The sequence below is a fragment of the Podarcis vaucheri genome, assembly GCF_965113315.1.
Source record: "Podarcis vaucheri genome assembly, chromosome: 4".
NCBI classification, from domain to species: domain Eukaryota; kingdom Metazoa; phylum Chordata; class Lepidosauria; order Squamata; family Lacertidae; genus Podarcis; species Podarcis vaucheri.
The window spans coordinates 74,994,137-75,004,116 of record NC_138762.1 but is presented as its reverse complement, the minus strand read 5'-3'; the positions used below and the strand labels follow the sequence as shown (position 1 = coordinate 75,004,116).

The window sequence follows — 9,980 nt, the reverse complement described above, 5'->3', positions numbered from 1 at the left end:
ACTTCACATATTCTTTAAACACTCTGACTTTCTTTTACAATTAACATTTGTGTTTCCCGTAATATGATCTTTGCAAATGGGCTGAGGTTCCCTGGGATACATTAAAAGATTGAAACCATAAATTTTGTGCAGGATTATTAAAGCAAATGGTTGTATAGAAAATCTATTTCTCTCCCTCTCTCTCTCTCTCTCTCTCTCTCTCTCTCTCTCTCTCTCTCACACACACACACACACACACACACAAAAAAAAACAAACCACCTGCTCTTTGCATGTCATGTGAAAGGTCAGAAAAGAATAAGTCTGCAATGTGTGAAAAATGGAATTTATTAAAATGTATACTTTAAGCATTTGCAGGAGTTAACCATATTTTTGAATAAGATCCTTCCACTATCCTTCTCTGATGAGTTTACTGTAGCTTGAGACACAATGTTTCCTGTTCACATTCCATTTTTCACATATTGTGGGCTTCTTATTTTTACTAGTATTTACTGATAAGATGCTATACTCATGCAGTGTTATGCTACATAGAAATCAGATTCCTAAGAGTACAATTTCAGTACTTGTTTTGCTAGTTTCCCATTGATAAAATGATTCCCAAGATCATAATGTTAGCGGTGCAAAGCATCAAACACACCATAATTCAGTCCCTGCATGAAAAGGCTGTAAACTTGAATGAGCAGGGGAAGGCGGAAAAAAGAACATATCTGTTTTGCAAGATTATCATAATCTTACTTTACCGTAATGTTCAATGCAACTTCTGTTGATGAAGTTGAATACAGTAGAACACATTCCTGAGTTGAGCTTGCAGGATTAAATAGATATAATTTGCAACGTGGGTGGTCTTAACTGACACACACACACACACACACACACACACACACACACACACCCACCAATCTTTTAGAAATATCCCCAGTTGCTTTCTGAAAGTGGTCTCTACATTCTTCCTATTTTAGTTTCATCTCACTAATTCCAGTTGTGAGGTGGAAAATTATTACTGCTGGCAGTGATTGCAGATTGCAGTGTTCTCTGGTTTGTCTCTGAACTGAAACCAGTTTCTCCAGGGAGGTGGAAAAAATCTTGCATTGCACCCAGACTTTGCATTGCACGAAGAGGGAGACTTTCTGTATTCTTAAAGCATCCAGGCTGCTTCCAGTGACTAAGCCTTTGGCTGTTCAAGTGGCTAAAATCAAATCAGTCCTTCATGCTGGAAAAAAGAGGCATTTGTCTACAGGGAGGAAATAGCTTGTAAAGGTAACATAATAGGGATCAGCAGCCAGGTGTTGAAAATTTACTTGCAAGGTTTTACAGTGCCTTATATCTTGCAGCACTGTGCACCTTAAATCTTGACAATCTGGAAAGCTAAGACAAAGTTGAAAAGAGGTCTTAGGTTTACATTTCTGTGAAATACGCACTACACACACAGAGAGGACTTTGACTTCCCCAGGAAAGCATGGACTTGGTTCACTCAAAGTCCACATGAAAGCACTGAATCAGCTGAGAGGTGCTATTGCCTTAAAAATGCCATCCACTCTGGTCTCCCCTTATCATAGAATACAGAGCAGAATGGGCAGGTGAAATGATGCAAGAACAGGAGCATTACACAAGGACTTCTTTTAACTTTGAAACATCTCAAGACCTAAGGCTGCTATGTCTTTATTTTATGCTAAGGATTTGCCAAGAGCACATCTACACATGAGCCTCCTGAGTTCCACTTGTGTTGTAGAACAGAAGTAGAAATGCAGGAAGAAAAACTTCTGGATGTATGCATGCTTGCGTGTGATTGGGTTTCTGGGTTTTTTTAATCTGAATTTTTATTGAAAAATTGGTTAACTGCACATCCAGAAGCTTTAATAAATCATCACCATCATCTACACTTAACTAGTTTACTCTGAATCAGGGAAGAGTTGAAGATTATGATGCATATCAGGGAAGCTCATGAAAAATCCTATAAATTGTAGGTGCCTGTGATGGTATGGTTCTGAATAGACAACACTGGCTGGATTTGCATATAAACCATGGCTAATCACCGAAACCTTGGTTTATTACATCACAGAATAGTTAAAAGGCACCAGTAAGAGCAGCCGAGCCATGAGAGCAGTTTGAACTTTTTGCTGCCCTTCGCTCTATAACCTTGGGGTCAATGCTGGATCCATAAACAAAGTTAAGGAGGTACACATGTAACACTAAGTTGTGGTTAACATGAACTAAGGTTTATGGACCAGCTTCAGACTTTGGTTAACTAGCAATCATAAACCATAATTAAGAAAGCTTAGTTAAGCCGCTGGGTGGGTTTGCATATGCTGCTAGGCCACGGTTTAATAAACCACAGTTTAGCATTATATGTAAAGCAGGCCACTGAATACAATTATTTAAGTACTACAGTCCCTTCTACAACTCCCTAAAACTAAACTATAGCTCCTCCCCTTAGGCATGCTAAACAGTGGCTGCGGTTTGAATGTCTGGCAGGGAGATTGGCAATATGGCAAATGAGATTCTGTGTAAATAATTGCACTGGGGAAATCAATGAAAACATTAAATCAGGATATGGCAATACTGAAAAGGTCACATTCTTCTATTTACCATTACTGGTAAAGGGACTGTAACTAAAATGTCTAGTGTGAAAATACCTATATATAAATCTATGGGGTGGCTATATTTGGAATACTGTGTATAATCCAGTTTGCGGCATCTTAAACAAGGTGCTTTATTTATGGAAGGGTACAGAAAAGGGGAGCCCAAATCATCCAGTGGCTTAGACACTATCTGTACAAAGAAAAAGGTGAAGCATCTGAGGCTCCTTAAGTTTTAAGGGGGAAGGGACCTGATTCTGTATTTATGAATAAGATGGAATAAGTGGTAAAGCCAGACTTTGACTTCTTCTCAAGGTCATCCCATGAAGATGAGGGCTAATAGATTCTGGCAAGGGAAAAGGCAGTACTTAATCAAGCCAGCAGTTAACTAACTCATAATATATATGGTCATGTCCACTGGCTTAGATGGCCTTATTCCTGGAGCAGAGGTCGATAAATGGCGTTTAGCCATGATAGCGAATTGTAACCTCCAAGTTCAGAGGCCATTATAGGAATAAAAGAAGAACAAGGCTCGCCAAAGACACACCTGGCCCAGGATCCTGTTCTCAAAGTGGCCAACCAGATGCTTATGCAAAGCCTACAAGCAGAACACGAAAGCAATCCCACCTGAGAATGTCCAACAATGGGTATTCAGAAGCCTATTGCCTCCAACAGTGGAAGCAGAACATAGCCATTATGTCTAGTAGCCATTGGTAGCCTTATCCTCCATTAATTTGTCTAACCTTTTTAAAGCTTGGATTTTGTGACTCTGAATGCCATTTTGCTGGGGGGCAAATGATGGGGGAGGCCTCTAGTCTTTGTGCCCTGCTTGCGGGCCTCCCTGAAGCCCTGGGCTGATGAAAACAGGGTGCTTGATGAGACGGGCAATTAGTCCACAAGGCTTTCCTCACCTCCTCATATATTCATTAATAACCATTTAATCTGCTTGAGCTTTCTCCCACTCTTTCCTGTTTTACAGCCACATTCCCCTCTCCTTAAAGTAAAGACATAATAAACCCTCTCTTACTCCCAGCACAGTGTGCAATAATGTTAAAAACTGGCTGATCCCTCATCCGCCTGGCCTTGACAAGCCAAGTGTGCAAGTGGGTCAGAAATGATTGAATGTCCCATAGTGCTGAGTGTCATGTCCTATTTTCTCGGTGAGTTAAGAATGAAACTTGCAGATCTCAGAGGTGAGCACATGTGATGCACACACACATACACACACTAGGTTGCTGATGTTGACAGGCCCATAAACCCCATCCGAAGAAAAGGTGTGTATTAATGACAAACATTGCACTGAAGGTCTGCGCCTGCAACTATTCCTCAGGTCAAAATTCAAAATTTCAGCTGAAGGAAGCACCTGACAAGGAAATGATTGTTTAATTCTATTAGCTTTATATGAACACCAATGTGCAAAACAAATGGTGTTTAGTATGTTTCCACTTACCTGATCTTTAGCTGTCTTGGTGTCCTGATCGTCTTGAATTTGGTATGAGTCTCAAAGGTATTTCATTGTCAGTCTGTAATCATATGTAAACAACACTCCTTTTTAAAATGAGCTTCCAGTTATCTAAAAGTTTTAGATGATCCTCAGATCTTATGGGCAAGCGAGTTGTTCAAAAATAACTACAAAAAGCAGGGGTTAGGATTAGGAAGGATCTGTTGATTTCAGTTCTCTCAGTTTCTCATTTTTTTCCATTCATTTTCAGTTTCCCACATTTTACAATTTGCGGGTTAAAAAAAAAAATCACAAAAATTCATCAGCACCTTTGTGCAAATTTCTCCTAATATGCAGTTTTGACCAATGTACACAGTTTTGCAAGCAATTTTCTTTAATATAATGCATGTTAGTGTGTTATTTTCACAAGTATATTCATTTTTATGTACACTTCCCCCAAATATATGCATGTTTGCAAGCATTAGTTGGTGAAGTGCATAACAAAATTCAGGTTAAGTGCAAATATTAAATGTTAGCTGTGTTTCGGTTTGTATATTGTTTTGGAAAGGATAAATTTGATGGATTCGGTTTCAAATAAGACCGGAATAAAATTTCTTCCCCATCGCTACTCACAGATTCTACTACGCTGAAAACAATGGTTGGTTATGATACTCTCAAACAGTTAAATATAACACTAGGTATTGTACAATAATAAAAAGGCAACAAGCCTTCCCCGCTGATTAAGAATCTGACAGAATTATTAGATGGCAGGGCAATGTTATTGTTCCCCAAGCTGATGGTCACTGCAGCGATGCTACACTGACACTAGCTATGGTGGAATCTTATACTGAGCTAGCTGCTAAGCCGAACAGACCGTTTTGCACACTGCCTTCAGATAAGCCATGAAAATGAGGCATCAATCAATATACACCAATGGCCAATCAACACCTGATACCATCCACCCTCGTGCACCCTCTACATACAATGCACTACTAGGGCAATCGGAAAGAGAACAATAAAGACACAAACTCCTGGGCTCCAGTGTGTGCAGGCAGCTCTAAAAAGCCAAGGCAAAAAACTGGGACCATACAACTATTATAATGCCCAGGTATCACCATAATCTAGCAGTAGAAGGCAAGAAAGGTGGCGTGAGCTCCCCAGGAGAGAAGGGTTCAAGTCATGCTGTGCAATCAGTGCTCATATGCAGATATTCACCCGAACACTCCTAATAATACATTTGTATTGTTCCCCTTGTGAGAAAAGGAGAGGGCTACATGAGCAGGAGGTTCAAGACAAATGAAAGGTAGTTGACGTATGGAGTTAAACTATGAAATTTACTACTACTATGAAATTCTATAGCCAGAGTGTTGCTGCAGTGAAGGCCCTTTTTGAGTCTGTCTCCACCCCCAACCATACATCTTTTGTACATGGGACCAAAAGCAGAGCCTCCAAAGATTATTGTAACCTATGGACATTTGAATATGGGCAGCAACGTTTTCCTGACCCAGATCTAAAGGATTTGGCGCATTCCCTTTGTTCCGGTTCGGAATTTCACCCTCTCCCTCTGAAACGGATTGGATTGTCCTAATACACGGAAACAGTGATTCCTGAATGGTGTCAGGATTTTTTTGGAAGGGTAAGCTCCACGGGGAGCATTTAACCTTTTGCTTAGCTCAGCTGGAAAGATAGGAAGATTTAGATGGTAATGCTTATGAGCTTAACACCTTTCCATTGGCATTTACAGTTCTTCAGAAGTTTCATGGCAGTACGAATCGGAGCCTGGACTGAGCAACAGATGGATTCTGGCCAAGATCCAGTGTTTTAAGAACTGTTGATCAAAGATCAGGTTTATCACAGTTGGTCTTGCAGAAAAAGATTGACATCTCAAAAAATGAGCTTCAACAGATAGAAGCCGAGCTCTCGCAATTTTAGCTGATTTAGCTTTTTCCCTTTTTGGCAAGCTGGCTGAATTGCGTGATTAGTAATTTTTGTGAGCTGGCTAATAGGAAGCAGTAGCAATATAGGTGTAAAAGTTAGTATAAACTTGCCAAGTCCTGCTTTCCTTTATTGAATGATGATATGTGACACTCCTGTTGTTGACCTTCATTGTTAACAGGAGTCATTGAGCATCAATTTTGTTTTAAAAGGGTTGTGTATGGATAAAATTCTCGTTGGACCAAAGACGATTCTCTTAAGAGCAGTGACTGATGATCTCAGAAAGCATACCTACACTACTAATTTATATAGGTTTTTTTAAGCAGTTTGTCGTAATTTCCCCCAATGCATCCTGGGAATTGTAGTTTCATCTGTCACTCACAGGGGAGATCTCCTCTTGAGAGAGGAAGGCTATTAACCCAGTTTAAGTCTGCAGTATAGATGGAAGTTCCCTTTAAATGAACTTTACAAATTTCTCAAAAGTGTTTAAACCACACAGGTGTCCAAAATGCCATTTTAATATAATTTCCATGTATATTCCTGTGTAGAGATAATGACTACTTTCCTTTTTTCAAAGTTCATTCTGTAAACACAAGTAGGTGCACTCTTTCCTTTGTATGGTTGTTATCTTTAAGTCCTTTAATTCGTCGACTCACATCTTGCAATAATACATGCAAAATGGGCTCTGAACTCCTTTGCAATATGCAGATTTGTGTGCAAATGAGCGTTACCTATGGTGTTCGCACTGAAGCGTTTTTCTTTGATGTACATTTCTGACATTCTGAGACTGTAAAGAAGAAAATAACTTCAAAAATTTTAAGAAACCTTAATTGAAGTTAACATAAAAGAAGATACATGGTGTTAATTGGTCTGTTTCAGGCATAATTTGGGCCTTTGAGACCATGTCCCTTACCCCCTGCCAAAGTGTCAAGACTCACATCTTTAATTCAACAATCTTTGTATTAATTACCTCTGGATAAGGTAAGCTTTGATTGGGAGGCTTTTATTGTAAAATTACAGTACATTGCCGGATTTAAGATAAATAAATTAGGGCTGAACTTGAAAAATCTCCATCCAACTGAGAACTTGGAAGTGCATTTGCCTATCAAATGCCAGATGAAAGAGCAGTTCATCTCCAGGCATTTTAATGGGAGAAAAGTGTTGAACTGTTTACAAGAACCAAGATCCACATGGATCTGTACCACACATTGATTGCAGATAGTCATCTTGGGGCGAAGAAGACAGGCATATTATTTGCAGAGCAGGGAGGGTGGTTTGGAAGCATCCTTACCTTAATCACTCTCCCAGTCTCCCAGTTACTCCCATGGCTAAGTAAGAATTTGAACCTTCAGAACTTCATCACTTGAGGCTTAGCACCACAAATAACAATCCTGCCTCACCCTACTTAATTTTACACGGGGTTACGAGATATCCAAGGTATTTCCACATCTTGCTAAGGTGTTGCGGGGGCACATTTGTAAAGCAGCCTCTTCTGAATGTGGGAAAAAGGGGCATTGGTGAACGACTTATTGCCATATCAGTCTAGAGAGCCCTGTTATATCCCCTGTCTGTGGGTGACACTACTTTACAACAACTGCTTTATGTCCTCTTGTCCCAGGCATAAGTTATGCTCTGCTGGTTAGGGAAGCTAGACATGAAGACTGGGTCAAACCAAGTGCACCAAGCTCAGCACTATTTATGCTGATTGGCACCAGAGTTTCAAACGGGGGGTCTTTCGCCGTCCTACTTGGGAGATGTCAAGCATTGAGCCTGGGACCTTCAGCATGTAAAGCAAATGTTCTGCCTCTTCCCCGGTTGTCAAAATGGCAGCCTCGCCAGGCAAAGGATTCTTTTGCCTGACAAGTGTTTTCAAATCCAGCTGCAGATAATTACCTGTGGCTCTGCCTCCAACTTGAAAAGGGCCAAATCCGCAACACCTTCGAGCAGATTAAAAAGAGGCGAGGCGAGGAATGGAGGCACTTCTCTGCGGCTCCTTCGCTCACCAGCACTTGACACCGAATGCGTACGAGAGGCTGACCGTCAAAGGCAAAATGAGCTCGACAGAAAAGAGTAGGCATACATTTGCGTCTGACTGTAATGCAGTATCAATCATTAGAAAGTGCAACACAAAGGATTTGCATGGCAGGCTGTGCTAATCAGAAGAGGTGAGTGTTTTAATGCGTTTAAACGAGGACAGGGCACTTATTAATCAAAACAGAATCCAAAAGGACTGAAAGAGCAAGAATGCGACTCGAAACTTGCAAAAGTGGACCAGCGATACTTCTGAAATCCCATTTCAGGAAACCATCTAGGTTTATTATGCGAGGAATAATGAGGTAACTAACAAATACAACAAAAGGGGGAAAAATGTGAGAAGTTGTAATTATATCAGAGAATGCGGGCAGCTGATTGGGGGAAATGTTTCCCATTATAGCAAAGCGTCTTTTGGCAAGGTGAAGTAAAATAATGGATTTTTCATTGCCTTTGATTCAGCCTAGCACATGTTACTGCTGCAAGAAAAAAACTATTAAAAGTTTCTTCCATGTGGAATAAATGTGAGGTGCTGGAGGTGCCAAGTCATTTATTCACACCGAAACCTCCAAGATCCCCAAATTCAGGACAATCTACAGTAGAGATCATCCATGTGTGAGACAAAGGGGAGGCACACTTAGGAAATTGTGGGTTAATCAAGATGTCTGACCTGCAGACACAGGGGAAATCTGTCATGGATGAGATGAAAAGGGACAACAAAGGAAGTCTGAGAGGAAAGTAGGATGTCAGGGGAAGCATGGTGGTTCTAAGTTGCCAGTGCTAGCAGATAAGGTTACTAACCCTCCTTTTACAAAGGCCATGAATGATGTTTGCCTCTGCCCCCATCCCTGGTGGCTAGCTTTATGGTGGAGATTTAGAAGGGACAGTGGCACTGCTGCTTGAAGCCAGTAAAAACCCTTGTGAGTCAGGCAAAAAATCCATCTAGTCCAGCATCCTGTTCTCACAGCGGTCAACCAGGTGCCTATGAGAAGCCTCAAGAAAGATCTTGACTTGGCATACTGACTTTGACAGTGGAGGTGGTACATGGCCACTGAAAGCCTTTATCCTCCACGAATTTGTCCAATCCTCTTTTAAAGTTGGTGGCCATCACTACACCTCACAGAAACAAATTTAATAATGAATAGCATACATTTAATAGTAATAATAATAATAATACCTTTATTGTCATTGTGCAAGCTGTGTACAATGAAATTAAACGAACCTCCCTTCCCCCACAAACACTCAATCTCGTATCGAACAACACACCACCTTGCAAGTCAATTTCGCTATGTTATTTTCCGTTCAACAGCCTAACAGCCCACAGATAAAAGCTATTTTTTAGCCTGTTGGTACGGCTGATTATACTTCTATATCTCCTGCCCAAGGGTAGAAGATTAAAGAGGTGATGCCCGGGGTGTGTGTATTTATTTATTTATTTATTTATCATCATCATCATCATCATCATCATCATCATCATCATTATCTGTTTTGAAACACTGCCCACAAAGGGTTTACACTGAAGAAACAGAAGAGCAGGATCTGCAGGATCTGGTCGATGCACTCTGAAGACCGGAGGCGCAGCTCCTTTACTCACATGTAACTGTAAATCCTCCCAGCATTTGATTATTGTTATCCCTGGAATTTCAACGTCTCTGATTTACTACGGTGCTAGTCCTTCTCTCCTGCTGTCGTGAGAGAAGACTAGCTTGTTGGTTCTCTCCTGCCTCCTCAAAGGAAATGTCAGCAGGGACTAAAGAACTCTGGGACTGGTAGTACTTGAGAGGGCATGTCATATAGGGTGGCAAATTAATTCCTCTTCCTTAAACTACAAGTACTAGCTATAGTTTACTGTACGAAAACGCTCTCTAGTTACACAGAGAGGAGGAGGGGGAAACAGCAATACAACCAATTTGCTATCAACATTACTGAGTGACTGCAGAAAGTTAGATCCTTGTCAGCAAATTTGTTCATATGAGTAAAGTTGCTGAAACTATAAACA

The 9,980-nt window shown here is 40.7% G+C and overlaps 1 long non-coding RNA gene across 1 annotated transcript; it reads right to left on the bottom strand.

Annotated features, from left to right (window-relative positions):
* Positions 1-260: 260 nt before the first annotated feature.
* LOC309530930 lies at positions 261-8,964 on the bottom strand. Its single transcript, XR_014218962.1, has 4 exons — positions 7,844-8,964; positions 4,025-4,097; positions 877-1,208; positions 261-842 (listed from the first exon to the last, which is right to left on the bottom strand). It is a non-coding gene; the product is annotated as an uncharacterized lncRNA (long non-coding RNA).
* Positions 8,965-9,980: the final 1,016 nt, after the last annotated feature.